Consider the following 24,386-nt stretch of genomic DNA (forward strand, 5'->3'; position numbering starts at 1 on the left):
GTGACGCAGCATGAGGGGGGCTACCAGGGCTGCTCTGAGTCAAAGTCCCCACTACAGGAGTTTGGGCTTCACCTCTAATGCCAACCAACTCCTGCACTTAGCTCTCAACCAGCCGTTTCAAAACCCGGTATCAGAGATGCCAAGGAGCATGCCACGGTCACATGGCTACCCAGGATGACCACCACAGTGCCCTGCAGCGCCTGGCCTGGCTCCTCTGGAGGGACAACCTGACTTTTTCCTGCTGGTGGGTGGAGCCGCCAATACCGCATCCAGGGAGGTCCCAGAGCCACAGCCGCCTGAGGCCAGCAGTCTTCACCAGCTATTTACAGCCTGGGCATGGTGCCACCCAAAGAGCCACTCAGCAGGAACAGAGGGTGGGCAGGGGCCAGCGAGGGTCACCTCCAGTCCCAGTCCCAGGGTCCTGCCAAGGCCTGGTGGGGGGGGGGGGGGGGGCCAGCGGACCAGCCAGCCCAGGACCCCAGAGGAAGCCATGACGTATATACCAACTCTACTTGCTGGGTTGTTCCCCAAGACACCAATGCATTGCACAGTATGTAACGGTGCGTGCACAAGGGAGAAATGACCCAAGGAAGGCTCCACCTCCCAACCTCCCCTGCGCGGCAGGAGCCCAGCATGAAGCATGTCCTTGCCAGGCTCGCTATGACGCTGGGGTGGAGGCGTCAGGACACTGGACAGGTGGGTAAAACGTGGTGGCGGCCGTGGATATGCCCGTGTGTGTGTGTGTGTGTGTGTGTGTGTGTGTGTGTGTGTGTGTGTGTGTGTGTGTGTGTGTGTGTGTGTGTGTGTGTGTGTGTGTGTGTGTGTGTGTGTGTGTGTGTGTGTGTGTGTGTGTGTGTGTGTCAGCCCCGGGGAGGCTGCAGTCATTCTTAGAGGGCTCCTCCTCCTGGCTCCTGTCCACGCTGGGGTGGGTGGGCTTCAGGCCAAGTAGAACCAGGGCCGGGCAGGCAGCCTAGGAGCCCACAGGGCCCCTCACTGCCCGGGGGAGCAGCTCCAGAAGGGCCCTGACCCACCGCCAGGATTCCCCAGATGGCAACATGGAAGTGTACCCACACTGCTCCCCTCCTCCCCTCACACTGCCTTGGGCAGGGGCGGGGGTGGGGGGCATGGGGGGACCCCGGGGAGCACAAAGCGCTTCTTGGTGTCCACTGGCAATTGCCTGATCTGACCGCACACCTCCCTGCCGGGAGGGAGGCACAGTGCCTGGCAAGTGGTGCGGTGCCACTGCAGACCACCCCCGCCTATGAGGACATGTCAGAAAGCCCCAGGGGTGGCAGCTCTGAAGCAGGCGGGGTAGCCAGTGATGGCTCGGGCAGGCAGCAAGGCCAGCACTACTGCACGCAGACTGCCGAGGAAGGGACAGGCAGCTGTCATCCGCCCAGTGTTTTCTGTGGCCTGGCAGGCTCAGACCCTGCCCTGGAGGAGCTCTCAGCAGATGGGGTGGAGGAAGGACCCAGCAGGACTGACCTGACGACCCCAGGGTCAGGCACGGCTGGTCTCCAGGGGGCAGATAAGCTGTGGGCAGCAGGGGTGAGAGCAGGCCTCAGTTTCCCTGCTCCAGGCTCTCACTTCACACGCCCCAAGGCACACCTGGCCCGCCCCAAGGCACACCTGGCCCGCCCCAAGGCACACCTGGCCCTCCCCAAGCACCCTGCACCCACAGCCTGCCTGGTACCACCCATCCATGCTGATGGCAGCAGCTCCTGGGCACTCGGGGCCTCAAGGGCCAGAGGGCGGGACCTTCTTCAGGTAGCAGGTGAGACAAACGTTTTAGAAACAAAAATGACCAAGGACCAGGGAGTAAGGGCCCGAGGCGGCCGGGGCAGGTTTCTGTCTCCCGCCTCAGGCTCACAAGGCCCTGACTGCTCAGAAGAGGCTATCCATGCCCTTCCTAGCTGACCCTGTGTCCAGGGGAGGCATAGGGCCGCATGGACCTCCACTCTCCACTCCGGTGGGGCCGTGACCAAATGGATGGAGACAGGCCAGTGTGGCGGGTTTCTTCTGAACACAAAAAGCCACAGTGTGATGCGTCCACCAACAGAGAGGCTTGCCCTCCTAGCCCCAGCCAATGACCCTGTGAGTTACAGCCACAAGGACTCTGGCCCCAAGGGTGACTCTGAGGGCAAGGACACGCTGTGCACAGTGCAGCAGGCCCCATCTGGGAAACACAAACGGCTCAGTTCCTCTCCCATTTTCAGCGCCCCGGCCCACAGGCGGGTCCTTCAGCCCCAGCCCCACACCCATTCAGGGACCATCCCCTGCAGCCTGAGGCATGCCTCCATCATGAGCTCCTCTGCCCGTGGCCCAGAGAGGGTGTGTGACTTGCCCAGGGCCACAGAGTCATGACGCTGGCCAGGGTCTGTGCTAGCTGACTGGAAGACCTGCAGAGCAAGCTGCCCTGTGCCTGGTTAGCAGCGGGGACAGATCCCATCAGAGGCCCAAGCATGCAAGGGCTTGGCACCCTGCAGATGGGGTCTCCCATGGTGTAGCCTGTGCCTGTGTGTGTATCGTGCAGGCTCCAGAAGACGCTGATGAGCCTTAGAGCCTCCTGGGCATGTCTGGAGCCACCTAGCCAGCGCTGGGCCTAATGACTGAGGGAGCAGGCAGAAGTGGTGTGAGGCCCCTCGGTGGAAGGGCTGCTTCTGGGCGGGTGGAGGGTCCGGGTCACCTGCCTGGCTCCCACCTGGGAATGCATGCAGGCACCAGGCCTCGATCCAGCCTGTTCCTGGACAAGGGCCCTGGCTCCTCAGCTCTGGGGGTGCAGAACATGGGGGAGTGCGAGGAAGGGAGCACAAAGCGGGGAGCTCGTGGCCAGGCTGTGAAGTGTTTCTGCTCAGTTCTGTCCGCCCCTGCTGTCAAAGCCTCCAGCTTCATGGCAGGACAGACTCTACCTGCCCTCACCCTCCTGCTCACAGTGGGCGGCTGCAGCCCCAGAAGAGGCAGCACTCAAAGCTGGGGCCGCCACCTGCCACAATCCCGGCCTGCAGTGACGGGTGGGCACGAGGGCCCCGATGGACCCCTGAGGGCTTTCCCCTCCTGGGAGGAACTCATTCCTCAGCCGCACACAGTGGTCTGACCACACCGTGGGTCTTGGCAGCCAAGCTCGAGCGGCCCCTTGGTCAGACCTCTCCACCTTTAAGACCCAGCTCAAAAAGATAAGCGGTTGCCAGTGCAGGAGTGCGAGAAGAGCCCAGAGCACCCAGCAGGCACATGTGGTATGCACAGTGGGCCGGCTCTAGTAGCCCCAGATGGCACACGACCTACTGACCATCACGGGTGGGGGTGGCAGCAGACTCAGTTACCACGTGTCCGACGGCAGCATCCTCTCTACGGGACACAGCTGAGGGGAACAAAGCCCTCTCTGCCCGCGCCTGCAGGGGCAGTGTCTTGAGGGGACAGTGAGATCCCGGGGCAACTGAGGCAGAGTTGGGGGCCAGAGACAGGGAGGAGAGGAGAGGGCTCGATTTTCTGGGTCCAGCCATTGAAATGACTCGGGTTTTTCGTGTGTGAGCCACTTACAGAAGCGGTGAGCAATTTACTCTTTGGTTTCTGAAAGAGCTGGGAGGGTGAGCTGCTGAAGACAGACACTCATTTGAAAGCCATCTAAGTCTGGGGCCCTCAGAGCACTGGAGGGGAAGCTTTCTCCTTTACTGCCCCAGGCCTGGCTCTCTCCTCTGCCAAGGCCTTCCGTGCACAGGAGGCCTAGCAGGCACCAACAGGGGCAACGGCAGGGGAAAGGGGCACCTGAGCCAGCCAAAACCCTCATGGTCCCTGGAATGACCAAGCCTGTCAGCCTCACCTGTCCTTCCTGCGCCCATGTCCCACATAACCCTTCTGGACCAAGGCCTCCCGCTGCAGGGACAGCTGCTGGGGAACCACACCAGGGAGGCGGGTGTGTGCAAAGATATTAGCAGTGCTGGCCCAGCGGCTCTGCATCTTGTAATAAAATGGCGCAAGGGACACTGCGCCTGGGGGAGCCTTAGGAGCTGACCGAGGCCCCTGCCCTAAGGCCCAATGGCTTACGCTGTCCCCACGGCTCCCTGTGCACCTTCTCTGCTCAGAACATTGCCATGCCCTGGGTCCCCTGGTTCTGTCCCCTAGACACGGCCTGTGGTATAGACAAAGGGCCAGCCAGACTCTAGAAGCTGCCTGTGAGGCCAGCAGCCAAATGTGGGTGTTCCTGCCCCTTTCTGCAGATGTGACAGCTGATCCAGGCAGGGTGACCTGCCCTTGGCCACCGTCCAGTTCCTACCTACACCTGCCTGAACAGTATGGAAGCCACTACCTGGCACGCCCCTCCATAGCTGGTGGGACTCTTTAGGAGCCAGAGGCGTCCAGTCCCATGCCCAACACGCAGAGCCCTCCCCTCCCCTCTGCCTTGTCCCCTTCCCTCTGCCAAACACTGCAGGCACTGCTGGCCACAGGCACGTCCTGGCCATCCTCTGGCCTGGTGCCCCAGCTGCGCCTCGCCCTGTCCCACCTCCCGTGCTCCGTCCTCTTTCCTCCACTGCATGCATTGCCAGACGCATCTGCTGTTTACTCTCCAGTCTGTCATCTGCCAAAAGGCGGGGTGGAGGTGTCAAACAGAAGCAGGAAGAGGGCGGGGTGTGGCGAGGTGCAGAGGACTCCCCAAATGGCCCACCCCAGATCTAGGCAGCTCTCTGACATGTGCTCTCTGGAGGTGCCAAGGGGGCGGCTCACGGCTCAGAGATTTGAGGAATGGTCTGCACACTCACGGTGGTCCCCAGCCCCTGCCCTCAGGAGCCCAGGCTCATCTAATCCCTGCCTCGCACCCCCTGCTGAAGGGTCTGTGCCCCAGAGCAGTCTTCCCTGCACTGACACCTGGGACCCCACAAAGCAGGGGCTTTGTGCCTATCACTATCCAGCAGGGTCTATCCATTCAGGTGCTCCAAGTACCTGCCAGCAAGGCTTCCAGAAAGAGGGGAGAGAGAAAATAGAGGAGATGATGAGAGAAATAACCAGAATTGGAGTACATCATTCATGGAGACTGAAATGGCTGACCAAGTGCCGAGCAAATGAATGTGGGGAATGAACAGAGGACTAAAAAGTTGACCCTTGAAGCATCTGGACAAAAAAAAAAAAACAATACATAAATGGCATGCTTCTCCATCGCAACGCCGTATGTTAGAAACCATTGGAGCACAGTCTTCAAAAGGCAGAGGGAAAATGATCAATTCGATCTCATACCCAGCCAAACTATCAATCAAGTCTGGACAGCAGAGATGTGTTCAGACATACAAAGACTTAGGAAATTTACCTTCTGTGAATCTTATTTTAGGAAGATCCTGGAGTAGGCATCTCATTTAGCACAAAAGGAAAAGAAAAAACAAAACAAACAAAAAAAAAACAAACAAACTTGGAAGCCAGGAGCTCCAACCCAGGGGGCGGTTCCAGGATGTCAGCAAAACATCCCACTGGTCCTGTCAGGAGCAGGGGGACAAAAGCTCTAGGAAAAAAGGGGCAAAGGCCAGGCGTGGTGGCTCACACCTATAATCCCAACACTTTGGGAGGCCGAGGTGGGTGGATCACTTGAGGTCAGGAGTTTGAGACTAGCCTGGCCAATGGTGGCAAAACCCCATCTCTACTAAAAATACAAAAATTAGCCGGGAGTGGTGGCACATGTCTGTGTTCCCAGCTACTTGGGAGGTTGAGGCAGGAGAATCACTTGAATGCAGGAGATAGAGGTTGCAGTGAGCTGAGATCGCATCTGGGTGACAGAGCGAGACTCCGTCTCAAAAAAAAAAAAAAAAAAGGAGTTGGGGTGGAGGGGGAATAACAGATGGCCTGACACAACTGAGCATTTGGTGGGAAAAAATGAATGGTAGGTGTGTGGCAGATTCTGGAATCATTTGGAAAAAATTAATCCATGAAGACAGAAAATAAAGCAAGTAAAAAGACAAGGCAATCATTAATTCCAGGAAAAACAAAAAGTTATATAGAAAAGAAAATGAAGTACACTACTTGCCTCAGCGGTAAATGATGGTTTTGAAGGCATCATCATGTAAACAGTGATTACTGATTTAATAAAAAAGTGAGTTTTAACTGTATGTGGGTGATGGATGGGGTGAGGACAGATTGTGTGAGGGTGTAAGAACGCTTCACCTTCATCTATCAAAACAAAGTAAACAGAATATCTAAATCAATAAATTAAGAAATAGCACTATACGTTATTTAGAAATATGAAGGTAAACACCGGAAGTATACTGAGAAAGCCACAAATGGTTCTCTGGAGAGGTTGGAAAGAGAAAGCGGATCTGCTGGCTTTCATCATAAGCCAACTGGAACTACCTGTTTTTAAGTATGTGTATGAATTACTTAAAAAAAATTAAAAGTAAAAGAAAACAACGAGGAAACTGACCAACAAAGTGTATGGAAAGAGGCTCCACTGCATCAGTTACCAAGGCAGAGGCACAGGAAGCCACAGGCAATACCAGGAGAGCGGTGGGAAGGCAAAGCCAGGCAGCAGCAAGAGTAGGCACGAATGCAGGGCGATCCTCCTACCATCTGCTTACGGATGTGAACGAGACGGTGAGAACAGTCATCTCCAAGTGTCTTTACTGGAAAGCAGAAGGTACACATTCCCCAAGATGTGGTCAGTCCTCTCCCAGATGCACATCGCAGAGGAACCTTGCTGTTCACACCAGGAGGTGTTGGGGAGGCTGCAGCAGCATTCTGATAACAGTGCCAAATGCCCACCACGGTGGCATGCTCACCTCCACGGTGGCATACTCCACTCAGCAATAAAAATGAACAAATGGTAGCTACTGACAACACCATAGGAAAGGTGACGAAGAAGGCACTGCACATCAGGACTGGATTATGATGGTAACGTGTATTTTATCAAGTTCTCAAAAACAAACAAATCCCCAGAAAACACTATTCAGGGATACACATATACATGTTGAAATTATTATTATTGAGACAGTCTCACTCTGTTGCCCAGGCTGGAGTGCAGTGGTGTGATCTTGGTTCACCGCAACCTCCGCCTCCTGGGTTCAATCAATTCTCCCGCCTCAGCCTCCCGAGTAGCTGGGATTACTCGTGGTGGCGTGCACCACCACGTCCGGCTAATTTTTTTGTATTTTTAGTAGGGATGGGATTTCACCATGTTGGCCAGGCTGGTCTCGAACTCCTGACCTCAGGTGATTAGCCTGCCTCGGCCTCCCAAAGTGTTGGGATGACAGGCGTGAGCCACTGAGCCCGGCCTGTTTTTTTAAAAAAGTGATGAGCTGAAACAGGAAAATTCAAGTCAGAGGCTAGCCCTGGGGTGTGGGGCTGGGATGGCGCTGGGTGCTCACAGTGGCTTACGTGGTGCTGATCATGTCCTCGTGCCTCCGGTGAGCAGCTGGGGGTACAGGTGTTCACTGTTATCCTATGTACATTATGCAAGTTCTTTTGTATGTCCCAAACACTTCGTGTGAATAAAAGTTTAAAGAAAGGAAGAAAGACAAATTGAGACTCTAGAAGGCAGCCTGAGAGGCCCAGCTGGCCTTCCAGGTGAACCAGTCTTGTCAAGCCAGAGCCTCCATCCCCAGAGCTCCCCGCCAGTCTCTACCTTTGCTCTACTTGCAACCCCCTGCTACCTCCAGGCCCAGCAGATTCCAGGCGTCTTCAGCACTTCCTCTCCCCTCTCCTCCCCTCCTACGAGCTACGCTGCTGCGGTGAGCAAGACAGGCTCCACAGAAGGGGTGGAGGGCCCCTGTGGGTATCAGTGAAGGAGGACCACCTCAAGGGTGGCCGGTCTCCAGGGCAGTAGGGTTTAGTAACTAACCATGAATTAATGAGTCTGAATGCTCTGTGGCCACACTGGAAGGAACCACAGGTCCTGCCCAGCCCAAGCATCCGGCTGGCGGTTGGTTCACCGTCCAGGAGTAGGAGTGCCTTGAGGATGCAAACAGGGCCACTTCTCTCCTAAGGGATCTCCCTCATTGCTGCCAACCTGATGCGGGAGGCTGGGGACCCTGCCCAGTGACTTTGCTGGCAAATGAGGTTCTTTCAGGGTGGCAAACCTCTGGCCTCTTCTGTGAGCACAGCCCTAAGCTGCGGTCCTGCTGCATGGCCCCCACAGCACCCTGACATCCATAGCAGATCTCTGTGGACACCTATACGTGCCATGTCCTGGGACAGACTCAGGGCTCCCAGCGTTCACCCCTGAATGGGGCACACACTGGTCACTTGAGGGTGACGGGGAGACCCTGTCCGCACCACTGGCTGCTCACTACCACCATCCAGTCAGTGAGCAGCAGCTGTGATGTGTGGCCATCCCCAAGGTGCCCTATCTGCAGTGGGGGTCACCTGTGTCTGTGCAGCCGGCCTACGTCCCTCCCTCTCACAAGTAGCGGGAGGGGTCAGCCCCTGAGACCCTCTGTGGGTAACAGGGCAGCTTCTCTGAGGAGGGTGAGGACATGGCCAGTGAGGCTAAGGCACACAGGCAGGGCCAGACCAAGGAGGGTCCGGTTCACTCTATAGGAAAACGAGGTTGGATGAGTAATGGCCTCGAGTGTGAAACTCACATGGATTTCAAAGATGAAGCATGAAACATCAAAGAACTTGAAATGCGCTATGAAATAATTCTAGTCTGCACGAACTGCAGCTTCTTGTGAAAAGCCCACAGAATGATCGCCTGGATCATGCACTTCGGCATTTAATTATGCTTGGTTTAATGCCTTCTGTGACCTGAAGCTGTTCTGACATTTTTCTGGGCACTGGTTTAGTGTGCCCCACAATCAGGTAAGATCTAGGCACTGCTGTCAGGGCGTGGCCAGTTCTTAAGTCCAGAGTCTGGATTCTTACAGGACAAACTTAGAACTGGCCTGGGAGCCCCACTCAAACATAGAGCACCCCAGGGAAAATCCTGCAGGTACAGCCCATGAGCTCTGAGTGCCTTCCAGGCAGGAGGGTGGGGCAGGCAGGCACCAGCTGAGGCCAGCATCAACCAGGCTGGGCACTGCAGCCCATGGTGCCTGTCCCTCACTCCTCCAGTGGGTCATGCCCATGGCTGCAGGCAGCTTCATTTTGTCTCCTCTGCCTTCGAGTGCTGATCTGACCCAAACTCATGCCTGCATCTTCTTATTGCTGACTCTGCCTTCCGGAAGCTCAGGACTCCAGCCAGAAATGAGACTTCAAACCTGGTTCAGGGCATGTGGGAAGTCTGGGGCGGGCGAAGGAGGGGCACAGGAGACTGGAGCCTGGTGAGGGGCTGGTGCAGTAACTCCACCTCTGGGAAGGTGCTGGCCCTGGAGGGAAGGGCTGAGACATGGCAGGGCTGCCTCAGAGGGTGTGCACTGGAGTGTGAGCTGTCACAGGGAGTCATGGCCATGCAGGCGGAGGCCGACGGCAGGCACACAGTGGATGGTCCTGCGGCTCACGGCGGGGGTGCTGACAAGACCTGAAGATGTGGAGAAAGGCCTGCACCAACCCCTGGAGCTGACTGTGGGGTTCCATGAACAAGGGTCTATCCCCCTCCAATGTGCAGGACAACAGCACTCTGTGGTCATGGTTTTGTAAGATATATACGTGTTCAGAAAAAACACCACCCAGGACAGGAATGGACTACTCAGTGGCTGTCTCAGCAGTGAGATAATGAATTTTTTTCAACATTTTACTATAAAAATGTTTGAACTGACAGGAGCTGAGAGTTCGGTGAAAACCCATAAGCCTAAATGTGACCATAACATTTTCTTTATATATTTCTATATTGTCTGTAATTAAACATTACATCAACAACCTAATAGGAAATATGACCCAAGAAGAAATGATTTATAAGAAATAATGTAATGAAGATCACAAAAGCCTCCCCGCTGCCTGGGACAGGGTGTAGGGTGCAAAGGGGCCATTAGACGGGGCCGGCCGCGCCAGTCCTGCTTGCACTGCATTTGTCCAGGGTGAGCCCTGTCCTCAGGCCCCTCCCCTCCCATGCCCGAAGCTGATGGGGGTGCGGGGGTGGGTTCCATGAAACAAGGGTCTAACCCACAAGTTTCTAAACTCAGACCCTGAAACAATGGCAATTTTTATACCAGTGCCAACAGAGGGGAAGCTCCCTAATTGTGGGTGAGGACACTGTCATTTAGGGTCAGAATGACAGAACTTTATTATTATTATTATTTTTTAAGAAATACTGTTGCATTACTTCTGACTCAGTCACTGAAAGAAAATGAATGGTTTTCCGTGGCTCAGAGGAAGAGTCCTTGGGGGGCCAGCTTCAGTGAAACAACAAGCATGCCTGTCACATTCCAGCCCCCAAGGACAAGGACATGGCGTGGTGAGGGAAGCTCTGAGACGGGCTCTATTCCAATGGTGTGCTTTGATCTCCCAGGGACCAGGGGTCCCACCATGAGGACAGAGGCCACACCATGAAGGTTGCACCTCAGTGATTAGTTTTAAAAACCCTACTCCAGGTCAGGCACGGTGACGCACACCTCCAGGTAGTCCCAGCTACCTGGAGGCTGAGGTGGGAGGATCACTTGAGCTCAGGATCAGGAGTTCAAGGCTGCAGTGAGCTGTGATTGTGCCACTGCACTCCAGCCTGGGCAACAGAGCGAGACTTTGTCTCTCAACAGAACAAAACCTGGACTCCAAGGGCACCAGAAATTCAGAGAGGCAACCTGGGAGAACATTCCTCTGAGGACCGCGCGAGCACCCGGCCACACTCAGCGACAGCACCTGCTTCCCCAGCCTACCCTGACTGCTGGCCTTGCCCCAGACCCATGGGACACCACAGGGTATCAGGATGGCTCTCTCCGGAAAGTGGCCGGGCCTCACTGAGGCCTGGGTCCTCAACACAGGAAGGAAATGAGAACCTTCAGGAGGACGCCAAAGCTGGGAGCTCATGGCATAACACACCACCGTCACCCTCACCAGCATTGCCTGCTGCCAACCCCACCAGGGGACCCCGGTGCCCATGCCTCTGACAGCACCAAGCAGTCTGGCTTCTGCCCAGTTTGTTAGAAAAAGTGGAAGTCTGATTTTGGCTCCAAGTCCCACTGTCGGGTGGAAGCCGCTGAGCGCCCCACTTGGGGCGGGTGGCTGCCTCCTCTTTCCTGTGGCAGGAAGCAGCCCTCAGGCGCAGCTCTTCAGGGCCACAAGGCCAGGCTGGCTGTCCATGGTGTCATTCCTTCTGAGAGGGGGCACCTGCAGGTCCAGGAGGGCAGGGGATTGGGAGACAGCCCAGAGGAGACGACCCACTCCCAGGAGGCACAGGCATGTGAGCCACTGCCTGAGAAGGAATGGCTTCCCCACCGCTCTGGTGTGACACCTGTGCTGGTGTGCCTGCACCTGACCCAGTGCCGCAGCACCAGGCCTGGCTTGGCCCAAGGGCAGGCAGCCCCTCCCCTCTGCCTGCAGAAAAACCCAGATCATCAAGTTCTGAGCTGGCGGCAGCAGGCTGGGGAGCCCCTCTACAAATGCAACACAGAAAATGCTGGGCTAAGGCTGTCCTTCTTGGTGACGTCTGTAGAAGAGTAGTCAGATTTTTTTTTTTTTCATTAACTCAATCTGCTTCCAAACATACCCAGGTCTGGAGAGAGGTCCCATGACATCAGTGGTCAGGTGCTGTGTGGGCACAGGGGGCAGTCCTCACCCATGTGCTTCCTGGGAAGGCTGTGCTGCCCACACCCCTTCCAGAGAGCCCCCTCTTGCCTCAGGACACACACAGGGCAGGCAGAGCCTGCAGCTGATGGGACCTTTGGCAGGACACCCGGATGGACAGGTGAGGCTGACCCAACCCCAGGGAGCCCCTCACCAGTGACCTGACAGCCTGGGCGTGTCCCAGCTGGAGAGATGAGGAAGCAACACCAGAGAGACCAAGGCCACTCACCCCCTCAAGCATGGGCTGGGCTTGGAGCTGGGTCAGCTGAGATCCAGCCTCAGCCCAGCCCCTTGGCAGGAAGGGAGCAGCAGGGCTGAGGCCCATCTCCCTGCCCTGCCCCCTCTGGCAGACGGAGGCACCTGGGTCTGGACAGGACTGGCCAGCTGGTGCCTGCTGGCCTCATGACGCTGCTTCTGCTCTGCCTACCTCTAGCAAAGTGTGGCATGGGGGGTGGGGGCGCCTCCTTGGCTCACCCAGGGGAGCTGAATTCTTACGGATGGGTGGAAAGGCAGTCCAGGTGGTACAGGGCTCTGTGCTCATGTGGCCCTCAAGAGACAGGCTTAGAAAACAGTGCAGAAAGTCCCTGAGGAGGAAGACGCCCAGGAGATGATGTGCAGCCAGGTGTGGCTGTGTAACTGTCCGGCCATCAGGATGTCCTTAGAGACAGCCTTCTTTGCCCTGTTTTCCTGCTGCTGACCGGAAAGCGGATGTGACCGCGGAGCACCAGCAGTCACCTTGGACCATGAGGCAGAAGCCCCACTTCGTAGAGCGAAGAGAAAGAGCCTGGGTTCTTGGTGTTTCCTTGGCGTTCCACCAGCCTGGTCTGCTTATGCTGGGCTCCCTTCCAAAGGGAGGGAAATAAAAAATAAACTGCTGCCCCGTTTTGGCCTCTGAACCTAATCCATCTATTCAGGGAGATACACCAGGGACCTGAATGAGATGACAGGGTGGGCTCCCGGGCGGGGCCAGGAGGGCCTGGCAGCAGCCTGGGCTCAGGAGTAACTGAATTATTAATTTACTGAACTCCTGGCGCTTTACCCAGTCACCCCATAGGCATGAATTATTCTCATTCTGCAGATGAGGAAACTGAGACCCAGAGAGGTTCAATAACTAGCCCAGGCCACATGGCTGGTCAGGGCAGCACTGGGATTGGAGCTCATGTCCACCTGGACCCAGGCTGTGACTGACTGAAGAGAACTATTCACCTGCTGAGTCGCAGCCTCCAGGCTGGAAGGGCAGGCTGACCTTGCCAGTCCCCGGAGGCTAGGCAGATACAATGGCCTGGCAATGCTGCTCAGGATGCCCTGCTGACTACTGCCCAAACCATGGCCAGGGTGGTGTTTTCTGACTAGGAACAAAAATCACAGCCCGTTTCCTTAGAGCACAGTGCATCAGTGAAGAGTCAGAGTGGTCTGCATAAAGAAAAACCACCTTCAGCCCTGCAGTGAAGACGCGGCAGTACCGGGCTGAACCACTTTAAACAGAAACTGCGGCTGTCCAGCAGCACCAGAGGGACAGAGCCGAAGCCCTGGACTCTGGCCCAACCTGGTGGTACCTCGCTGTGAGTCGCTGGGCAGGCCTTCCTCTGGCCTCCTGGACAGGGTCTCTCTGGTCCCTCACAGCCCTACCCAGCCCCCACCGGCCCACGGCAGATGGTTGAAACGCTGCAGGTGCAGAGCTGGGCTGCGGCCTGAGGAGCTGAGGGCAGCTCCGCCAGCATCCTAATGGCACTGCCAGCCCCTGCTGGGAAGCCAGATGGGCAGAGACCCCGAGGCAGGAGGGCATGTTGGGGGCAGGCCTGTGTGTCCCTGCAAGGCAGGAAGTGGCAGGGTGGGGACAAGGCTGCTTGAGCCCCACCTCTGTGCCTCTGCAACTGCCCCAGCCCCTTCCTGCTCCCGCCAACCGGTAGAGGCCTGGAATCCAGGGAAGACGCCTGTACCTGCCAGGATCTCCTACCTGGAGGGGAGCTGGGCACTGCGGAGGAGCAGAGGGCCCAGCCTGGAAGCCTGAGCGTGCCCAGGGCGCACAGCCCAGCCCAGCATGTTGGGCTCCAGGTGCTGCAGGCCACAGCTCCTAACACAGGCGGTGCTGACCGCTCCACATCTGGGGCCTCTGGACCTCAGGGGACCAGACACCTTGGGGAGGGGCTCACGGATTCCATCCTCACTGCCAGGGGGCTGTCATCTCCACTTTGACTCACTCAGCTCCACCTCCAAAGTCACCTCTCCAGCAAATAAAAACAGCTGTCCTATCAGATCCAAGCACCTGGCTCCAGGCCCATAGCTGTGTGTCCTGGGCGGGCCACCCCTGCGAGCCCACTTTCGTGTAGTTGAAAAAGGCCAGGACTCTCTGGCTCCCCAACACCGTACTGGGGCAGTGTCCCCCGAGCCCAGGGTGACTGCTTAGGGGTTCCGGGGCACTGCACAGAAATCCGCTCACAGCAGGGGTCACTGCAGGCCTCTGTCACTGCAACAGCTCCCAGTCTGGACAGAAGGGGCCCTGGTAGGTTTCCAGCCCCAGGGCTCAGCAGTGCTCACATCTCTGTCTCCCCACTGGCCTAGTTCTTCCTTGGTGGCAGGGACCCCAAATGACGGGGAGCAATCCCAGTGACCCCCTGGCAAAGGACATGGTGGTTTAGGAGTTACTGTGCAGCTATGCTGTGAGACGGTCTGCTCCACTTGGAGCAGCCAGGGAGGTGTCCATGGAGGAGATGACCCTGGGCCAGGTCTCTCAGGTGAGGTGGTGGCCTCCAGCAGTGCCACTTACACCTGGAACTCTGTGACAGCTGGAGGTTGTTGGGCCCCATGTCCTGGTCCTCGTGAACATGCCTTCTGCAGCCTCGGCCTCCCCCTCGCCCTTCCCTCCTCCATTACGGGGATGGCAAGGGTGGGCTCTGGCCAGGCTGCTGGAGTGTGGGTCGACCCCTGTGGGTGAGGTGCCTGCTGGCAGGAAGTCCTCAGCTCCCTCCTGAGGAAGATGCAGGGAGCTCTTGGGGGCTTCCTGAGTTCTAGAGCTATCACCACTCCTGCCGAAACATCTCTCCCACTGCAAGCCTGGGTTAAAATGCAACTGACTCCTGGGACTGTGGAGATTTGGATATAAAAATGGCAAAAATGGACCCCACAGCTGTAAATCCCACATTCCAGGTCAAGAAACGGAGGCTGGGTGGCCCTTTCACCTGCCGAGGGACACAGGCCTGGACGGAGCTGGAGCAGGGGGGCTGAGTCAGACCCACGAGGCAGCCCCACACCCTCACCCCACTTCCAGGGCCCCACAGCCACCCTCCTGCCGGCCCTGTTCCCGGGGGCTTTCCTGCAAGGATGTAGGCTTCCTGGCTGGACCCTGCTCTCAGGCTCCCGCAGCCAACTCTGCAACTAGGTGCTCAGACAGGGCAGGGGCACCCGGCTTAGGCATCTCGGCTCCACCCTCCGATGGCCTGTGCCCAGGTTGCCAACACAGGCACCTGGTCCCCTCATCCACAGGCGGCCCCCCACCCTAGGGGCCTTCTCTTGCCTCCCTCCCACCTGTTGCCACCTGTCCCCAGTCACACAAGGCCCCAAGTCTCTGCCATCCCTCCCACATTACACCCATGGGCACACACCAGCCTGTGCCCCAGCTACTCATCCCCTTGTCCCAGGTGCTGTACACACAGCAACGCCTACCACACTGTGGAGGTGACATCGTCCCTCTTTTTTTTTTTTGAGATGGAGTCTTGCTTTGTCGCCCAGGCTGGAATGCAGTGGTGTGATCTTGGTCACTGCAACCTTTGCTTCCTGGGCTCAAGCAATTCTCCTGCCTCAGCCTTCCGAGGCTAAGGCTCCATGATACCCAGCTAATTTTTGTATTTTTAGTAGAGATGGGGTTTTGCCATGTTGGCCAAGCTGGTCTTGAACTCCTGACTTCAGGTGATCCACCTGCCTCAGCCTCCCAAAGTGCTGGGATTACAGGCGTGAGCCACTGTGCCCAGCCCCATCGTCCCTCTTAACGGGGCTGACTGAACCCCTGAGAGGTTGTGACTTTCCCAGGGCCAGAGCCAGAAACGGAGAGGGACCCCACGGCTGCAGCCTCCCACCCCCCACCTGGTGGTTTGGGCCTAAATGCTGAGCTCAGTTTTTCTGGACCTGCCAGTGCTCCTCCTTGGAGGCTTCCAGGATGTCATCACTGTGGCCCCGCTGGCAGGCCTGGTGCCCGGGCCTCACCAGAGCACCCTGTGCTGCGACCCGACCTCTGGCCTCCAGGAAACAGGCGGCATGCCCGAGAACACGTGCTGATGGAGTGCCTACTGCGTGCTCTAGGTCGCCGACCACCAGCCAGGCCCTGGGGCAGCAGTCCCCATCTAGCCTGTTTCCCAGTAAGGGAAATGAGTGTTCCACGCTCTCTGGGTTCTACCCTTCTTCTTTGTGGCCTCCTAGCCAGGGGTCTGGTGGAGGTCTGACTCCTCTGTCCCGTGCCCTTGGATGTGGTATGGAGGAGGGGAGAACAAGGCAGCCCCCAGTTTCTGGGCGCACCCCACTCCCTACGTGGGAAGGGCAGGTGGCTCCCTCTCTGGCCTGCCCTGGTGGCAGGGTCCACAGACCCCACTGGGGCCCAACAACGTGAGGCCCTGCCTTGCCCTGCACTGGGCGCCTGTGTACCCAGTCTCCCAAGGCCTTGTCCCACCTCACAGCCAAGCTGCTCACCTGGATGCCTGCCGCTACGGCCCAGCTCTGCTACCCTGAGGACTCAGCTGTACTGTGCAGGGAAGGTTCTAGGACCAGGGGAAGCCTTGGGGGATGGGCAGGGCTGTCTGCCCAGCAGCTGGGCCAGTGAGGCTTGAGGAAAGGCCCGTCTGTGGCACCCCTGCCTCTGCCTCCACCCTGCCAGGCTGACTCCTGCCTGGGGGTCCATACACTGTCTCCCTTCCCATGGTGGGTGTCCCTGCCTGCCAGTTACTGCTCCCAGCTGGCTCAGACAACCATCCCCATGGGCCAGGGCCTTTCTCCACTGATGGGTGGTACTGGGCGCTGAGGGCCTCCACCCCACCCTCAGGCCGGCAGTGGGACAGGTGCCGTCTGCCCCAAAATAGCTCTGTCTGGCAAGGGGGCTGAGGAATTGGATGAGACAGCCAGAGGGGACACAGGTCCCAGTGTCAGATGGATGAACAGGTGGGATTCCTGCTCTGCCAGCTGTCCTGTGTGGCCTGGGGACAGTCACTCTGGCCCCTCTGAGCCCCAGGGACTGTCTCCATAAAACACGTAGACAGAAAGCCACTTCCCAGACTGGCGATCTGGTGTGTGGCGTATGTAGGGAGACTTAGAGCCTACAGCACCCTGCAGGGGTGAGGGCTCATCCAGCCCAGGACAGGCGTGGGGGACCCCAGCAGGTGCAGCAGATGTGAGCTGTGTGATCTCACCTTGTCACAGTCCCTGTCCCATCCAATCTGCCATTCCTATTCCTCCCTCCCAGGGGGAATCTATCGTGGCCGAGGTCTGCAGGCTGGAGCCAGGGTCCTGCTCTCACAGCATCCTGCAGGGCCAGGAACATAGATACTAAAGACCCAGGCAAGCAAGCACCAGGGAGGGGTGGGTCAGGGGGCCTCATCAGACTCCAGGTCAGGAGCTTGGAGGACAAGGAGGAGCAGGCCTGGCAAGGGGGCTGGGGGCTGAATTTCAGACAAACCTGCAGAGCAGCAGAGGACAGGCAGGAGGCCGGGGAGGGCCCCTGGGAGCTTGCACTGCACGCCCAGGCTTTGCAGGCCATCCAAATGCACGGGTTGGTCAGAAGAGGAAATGAGTTCATGGTTTCAAGGACAGGACACTACTATTAAATGGTGGGAAAAAGGAAAACTTCTGACCTTGTGTCAAAATACTGACTTGTTAAAAAATAAAAAACAAAAGGCTTTATTAGCGTAGGTTTAGGAAATACCTCCTCAGCCCCTTCCCTAACAACGTCTGCAAGCGGGTGAAAATCTGTGCTGGCTTTACGAACAAGGTCAGCAAAGGTTTCAGAAAACAGAGCAGGCTGCTGGCCATGATACGCCTTGCCCCCTGCAAAGCTGTGCCCACCCAGATAGAGAAACCAAGGCCCCACCTGGTTGCCTGGGGAACAGCATCCCCCAAAGCAGGAGGCCCCTCTGAATGCCTCCTAGGAGCCTGAGACTCCCACCTTCCCCTTGGGGTGGTCGGGAAGCAAGTGACCAGGAAGCAGAGGCTCCACACTGGGGGAAGCCCAAAGCTTTTCCTTCAAAGCCCCCTGACCTGCATGATCTCATTGCGCCCTGACAAGGAACCCTCTGGGGCAGGGGGTGGCTTAGCCATCAGGTGGACACACACTGTGGGGTGCCGTGCAGGCCACACCCGCCACACCTCCACAAAGGCACTGATGGGAAGGAAGCGCCCAACCCCTCCTGATCCCAGGAATGGTCACTCCCATTCCTGACCAGGGCAATCCCCCTGCAAGAGCACCTCAGTGGATATATCCAGGGCCCAGGGCACTCCCCCAAAGAAGGTGCAGGTGAGGCCCCTTCCCCTGAGATGCACTTCCCAGCTGTGGGCAGGGACAGCTGCCCCCCTACTCAGTGAGGGTGAACGAGACCCCCAGCAGGTCCCCTGACGGGCTGCTTCTCCAACAGCACTGAAGTGGGGGTGCACAGAGAACTGGGCAGAGGGCTGGGATGTGAGGCTTAGGACCGCCTCCACCTAGCAGGTGTCAGGTAAGGCTGTGACTTCTGGAGGTCCTAGAAGTCACCCCCAGGGTAGGGGCCACAAGAGGAGGTGCTGACAATGTCCTCCCAGCAGGGCCAGCTAGAGACGCCAGCTCCAGGGGTGCTCTGCACCAGCCCTCTTCAATGAGGGGAGAACAGGCGGATGGCTTTCTGGGAGCTTGACCCCGTCCAAAAGCCCAGCATGGCTGTGAGCAGCCCGGGCCCAGATGCTGCTGACTGGACACCTGGAATGGGGCTCTGCCGAGGTGTTCCATGAGCAGAAGGGGTGAGGACCACCTCCTCACCTGTGTCCCACTGCCCTTCAGACTCTCCTGCCTGCTGCTCCAAGGCAGGGCTCCAGCAAGGCCATGAGGGCCCTGCAGGGCTGCTTGCCGGGCATGAAGGCTGCCCATTCATATTTCACGCCTGCCTGCCTGGCACTTTCTGGCTTCTGACACCGGCAGGCGAGATGTCACTTATGCCTGAATGCACACACTCATACCTTGGGGTCAGGAGAAGGTGACAGTGCCCTGCTTCTTCACAGGGCACCCAGTCGAGCAGCAGGGCAGCTGACTAGGGGCGGGCTGGCTCGGCCTGAGACCTGTCTCCAGATACATGGCCTCCTCTTGTCCCGGCCAAGAGCTATGGGGCTCACTCCTTCTGCTTCTAGGCCTTCTGCTGAGGCTATTGCGGGGACTCACATGGCCCTTCCTCTTCCTTACAGCCTGTAACTACACATCCACCATGGCTGCTTGGGCCCACCAAGAGAGACGCGGAGGCCCGAGAGGGAGGCCGGAGGCAGCGTCAGGTCCTGCCGGGGTGTGCAGTATTTGTACCCTGCTATGAAACTGTCCCTGCCAGGTGAGAAAGTGCTCAGGAGCCTGAGGCCAGCCAGCACGACTTGATACCTACGCCCGGTGACTCCATGGCAGTAGAAAAGCACAGCCCTTCTGGGGACTCTGCATTAATACAGGAGCTCATTTCTGCATGCACAATGGGCAAAAGAGCCACATCAAAGCTTGTGGGTACAGCCTGATGCCAACTCTGGAAAACACATCAACTGGAGAGATGGAGAAGAAATGCAACCCGCGCCAGGTGCCCTGGGCCTAGTGCTCTGGGCCATTTTTTCTTTTACTTTTTCTGTATTTTTCCAATTTTATATAACCATGCATGTATTAGAAAACAAACAAACAAAACAATAATGTACACAATCTAATCTGACTTTCTCACAGGAGGTAGGAGAGTCAGGTAGGCCTGGGAGGCTCACGGCCTCCCCAGCAGCCTCTCAGGACATCTCCAAAGCCACAGGATCATCACCAGTAATCAGCCTTTCTCGGGGTCAGGAGGGTGAGAGCTCATCTGAGGATCACTGGGGGTGTCCCTGGGACCCCTCCAGGCTCCACCTCCTGCTGACCCCACAGCTGGTGGCAGGCGCCATGCCCCACAGCAACTCATCTCAGGGTCCGAGGCAAAGTCCTCCTGGTTCTCACCCACGACCCCACAGAGCCTCTCTGCAGCGAAGAGGGGCTGACACCTGCTCCCTCAACCCCCGAGTCCATATAAACACAGAGGGGGCCACGGAGAGATGGCCTTGCGTGCTCTTGAATGTAGACTATTCTTCCCCAGATGGGGAAATTCAGAGCCTAAACAGCCCACCCCAGAGATAAGCCATTCTGTGCCCAAGCTAACTGCAGCATCCAACTCTATACTCCCATGGCCCTGGCTCTACTTACAAGGAGGGCGACAGCTCCGGGTGATGCACTGAGAAAGCTGTCACCTGAGCAGTGACCCTGGGGACTTGGGAATGCTGACTCTTCCAGAACCAGCCATTTTATGGCCCCCCATCAAGCACTTCTGTGGTTGGTGCCTCCAAAAAAGGTTAGGGCCCAGCAGGCATTTGCTCATTTTATTCCTGCAACCCCGGTACGGTCGCCACTATTAGATCCCCCTCCAGATGGGCAAATGGAGACTCAGAGATCCTTCTGCAGCCAAAGTCTCCCAGATACCAGAGGTGTCTGACTTCATAGGCCACAAGGCATGTCTGCTGCTCACCCACGTGCACGGTCCCTGAGATGAGCAGCACGAGGCTCCCAGGGGAACCCGGCGCGCCATTGGCAGCACCAGAAAACAGGTCTCCAGCTTGCTAAGGGATCTGCCATCCAGCAGCTGTGTGGCTCTGACGAGTTCCCCAAGGAATGCATCTGTCATCTGTTTCCTCCTTGCACAAGACAAGACAATATGCCTCCTGGAGGTCACAGCATGACACTCAGCATGAGGATGGGCCCACCCCAGCTGGCAGGGAAAGAGAGGAAGCTGCCGGAACAGACTTACCTGCTTTCACCAACCACAGGTCAGAGGCACCAGGAGAACATGTAAGAGACAGAGAGAGGATAGCTGTCAGTCAAATTATTTGTATAAAATGTCCAAATGTAAGTCACAAATAGCCCGATAATCTCAAAAAGCAAAAATCAAAGCAGTAGTTTAAAATCTTCCTAAAATATTGAGGAAATGCCTGCAGCTTACATTCAAATGATTCTACTAAAATGCAAAAGCATGTATATAACTACATATATAAATATACATGTAAGTACACATGTATCTACAGATATACATATATGTAAACAGCAAGTGAGGGCACCCACTCACAAGCACAAATATTGTAAAATGTTAACAAGCAGTGGGTCTCGGTGAAAGGTATGAGGTTCACTTTACTACCATTTCAACGACTTTGTAAGTTTGACATTTTTCAAGATAAAAAGTTAGGGGGAAAATTCCTACAAAGAAAGTGCTGGGCTATTTCTACCAAATTTTAAAAGAACCAGATTTTTGTAAGCAAACCCTCCTAGACAAGAGTAAAGCAGTGGACACTCCCAATTCATTCTATGAGGCCAACATAATCCTAATACCGAAGTTGGACAAATGCACGAGAGAGGAAAATTGCAGCCTGGTGGACACATCTGCTAAGCTCAGAGTTCAAATATAGATACAAAAATTCCTGAACAAAAATCTTATCAAATCCAACCCAATTGAGCATATAAAAGATATTACACTACGACCATACTTAGTAACCCCAGGCATGCAAGGATGGCTTAACAGGAGAAAATCCATACATGTGACTCATCACAGCAACAGACTACAGAGCTCAGTAAATGTGTAAGAGGCATCTGCTAAAAACACTATTCATAATAAAAACTCTCAGGAAACTAGGAATAGAAGTCCCTTAATTTGGCCAGGCATGGTAGCTCACACTTGTAATCCCAGCACTTTGGGAGGCTGAGGCAGGTGGATGACTTGAGGTCAGGAGTTCAAGACCAGCCTTGCCAACATGGTGAAACACCGTCTCTACTAAAAATACAAAAAAAAAAAAAATTTAGCATGCATGGTGGCACGCACCTATAAAGAGGTTGAGGCATAAGAATCACTTGAACCCAGGAAGTGGAGGTTGCAGTGAGCAGAGATCGTGTCATAGCACTCCAGCCTGGGCAAAAGAGTGAAACTGTCTCAAATTAAAAAAAAAAAGTTCCTTAATTTGATAAAGTATCCCCAAAACCTAGAGCAAGCATGGTCCCCATGGGGAAGAGTCAGATGCATTCCAAGATCATGAATAAGACAAAGATGTCCGCTCTCTCTAAGGCAATTCTGCATGTACTGGGGATCTCAGCTGACACAATAAAACAAGGAGGAACTAGGGACCTAACTGTCCCAGTAGAGTCCCCTTGCCTGTCCTTCTTGTCTTTACTGAGTACCCCGTGCAGGCATTACTAGGCTGGGGGCTTCACACACCCTCTCAGACAGCCGGAGTCCCGGCATGGGGGAGGGCTACTTTTCTTGCCCACTGCCCTTGCCCTGGGTCCAGAGCACCCCATAGTTAAGGCTGTGGGTTTGCGCTCAGTGAGGTGTGAGTCCCGGAGGTTTGGGGCGGCCACGGCACTGGAGCGGCAGAAGGAAGCAGTAGCCTCCTCAGTCTGGATCCTCACTGTGTCTCTTGGGGGCTAGACCTCTGGCAGGGAGGGCCCCAGGCACTAGGTGAGCTCAGAAGGTGCGTCAGCGGGAGCAGCTGGTTTCTAAATGAGCTCAGCAGGGCCTGAGGGAGAGCCCCTGGCTGCAGGTCCCGGGTCCTCCACAGGCTGACGCCATGCCTGGGGCAAGGTGGACCTCAAGGGAGCCAGGGCACAGGCTGTGTGCCTCACCTGGCCCGGCCTCTCCAGCCTGGGGCTCTTGTTGCCTCATACCAGTCCTGCTGCTTTCCACCACTTGGCCCCTCCTCTTTCCACGGGGAGGCCCTGGACAGACCTCACGGAGGCAACCCAGCAAGGATGTGGCTAACAGCTGTGCAGGGGTGCCGGTGGGCATCTGTCCACAGGCTCTTCCCCAAGGGCATACACAGGCTTCCCTATAGGTGCTTCTTGCCCTCCATTCCTTCCGTCCAACACCCTCCCTGCTCAGGGCTGACAGGCTCCTCTGAATGCACACTCTTCTCGAAGCCAGGGGAGACTCTGCCAAGCTCCTCCATCCTAGGGTGGCTGTGTGGGGAAGGGTCCGGCTCAGGAGAAGGCCCCTGGATGCCAGGAGAGGGGCCTGGATGGAGCCGGCAGGGGAGGCGGCACAGGGCAACAGTGAGGAGGGTGAACTGAGGCCAGGGGGCTGGGCCCAGCAAGAGTGCCAGGGATTCCTGGCCCTGCCCAGCTCTAGGGCCTCCCAGTGCCACAGAGACCACCTGGTGAAGGTGTGGGGAGAGGGATCCCCAGAGGGTCCATGCCAGGCAGTCTGGGCCTTCTCACACCATGTGTGTCCTTCCATAGGGCCCACGCCTGGCAGGACCCTGGCTTGGAGCGGCTTTAACTGTGGCTGGGCTCCTGAGGAGGTAAGGTGGGCCCTGTGCTCCAGGCCCAGCTACCCACCCAACACCTTCTCAGGGCAGGGACGCCCACACCAGTCTGGACACAGAACAACCCGGGGCGACACATGTACTGGAGAAGACTGTGCTCCTCACCCCGGCGCTCTGGGACCTTGCTTCCCAGAAGCCTGAAGGAACCAGCCAGGCATCCCGGCGAGGATGTGGAGGGTGGTGGAGGGCCCACCCCTGCCTCAGGGAGGGCGGCCAGGCTCACGGGGAGGCTGTGGCATGTGGGCATGTGAGTGGGCAGGGACAGCCCAGCAAGGGCTGTGGGAAGCTGGGAGGGCAGTGCCCCGTGCAGTGGCTCCAGATTCAGGGCATTCAGTGTGCAGCAGGCCAGGGCAAATGGCACGGGGGGAATGGGGCGGAGGGGAGGGGCGGTGACTCACAAGGCCATGGGGGCGGGCAGAGGAACAAGGGCCGCAGGAAGGGCAGACAGGGGTGCTATCAGCTGACGGGCTCCTGCTGGAAAAGACGGCTCGACTCACAGGAGGGCACCTGAGACATGGGGTGTGGGGGAGGGCAGCGGTCGGGGAGAGCCCAGGCAGGCCTCCCACTTGTCAGCCTCTCCAACTCTGTTGCCACTCCTACTGCAAAAGAGCCCTGGAGACCACCCTGGGTCTGGGGTCCTTGGCGTGGCTGCAGCCCCCCGCCGCCCACAGCCTGTGTGGTTCCACCCACAGGCCTGGTGGACCTGGTCCCTGCTCTGCCCTGCCACACCAGGCCTCCCTCCCCAAAGGCTGGGCCTTGCTCTGCACGCAGTGGGGCCCAAACCAGCCAGGCACTCCAGCACCCCACCCGCACACCCTGTCTCCTGTGGAAGGGCACCGCTCCCAGGCACAGCCTGCTCTGAGCCAGGGGCATGTCACACAATATGGCGCTTTTCTCCTCTTCTGGCCTGGCTCCCCATAAGCCTGCCCAAGGGCCAGCCTGGGCCTGGGCAGAGCAAGGCCTGGGAATGGCTAAGGCTTTGAGGCCTGGAATGAAGCATGACCGTCACTCCCTAAAGCCATGAGTAAAGCTAGTCTGAGGAGTAACTGTGGCGGCTGCCACCACCTGCTGGGCACTTTCCTTGCAAACACTGGGGTGGCTCCAGATTTCCCAGAAACCACCGTTCCTCATACCCCAGGACGGGAGGGGACCTTCGAAGTTGGAAGGAGAGCAGCAGCAGACCATGGTCC

General features: G+C 57.1%; 1 protein-coding gene across 1 annotated transcript in view; it reads right to left on the minus strand.

Annotated features, from left to right (window-relative positions):
* HS6ST1 (heparan sulfate 6-O-sulfotransferase 1) overlaps positions 1-24,386 on the minus strand; it is a 53,139-nt gene that overhangs the window by 3,387 nt on the left and 25,366 nt on the right. The gene's annotated exons all lie outside the window — the stretch shown is intronic.

Source organism: Gorilla gorilla, chromosome 11 (assembly GCF_029281585.2).
Source record: "Gorilla gorilla gorilla isolate KB3781 chromosome 11, NHGRI_mGorGor1-v2.1_pri, whole genome shotgun sequence".
Classification (NCBI taxonomy): domain Eukaryota; kingdom Metazoa; phylum Chordata; class Mammalia; order Primates; family Hominidae; genus Gorilla; species Gorilla gorilla.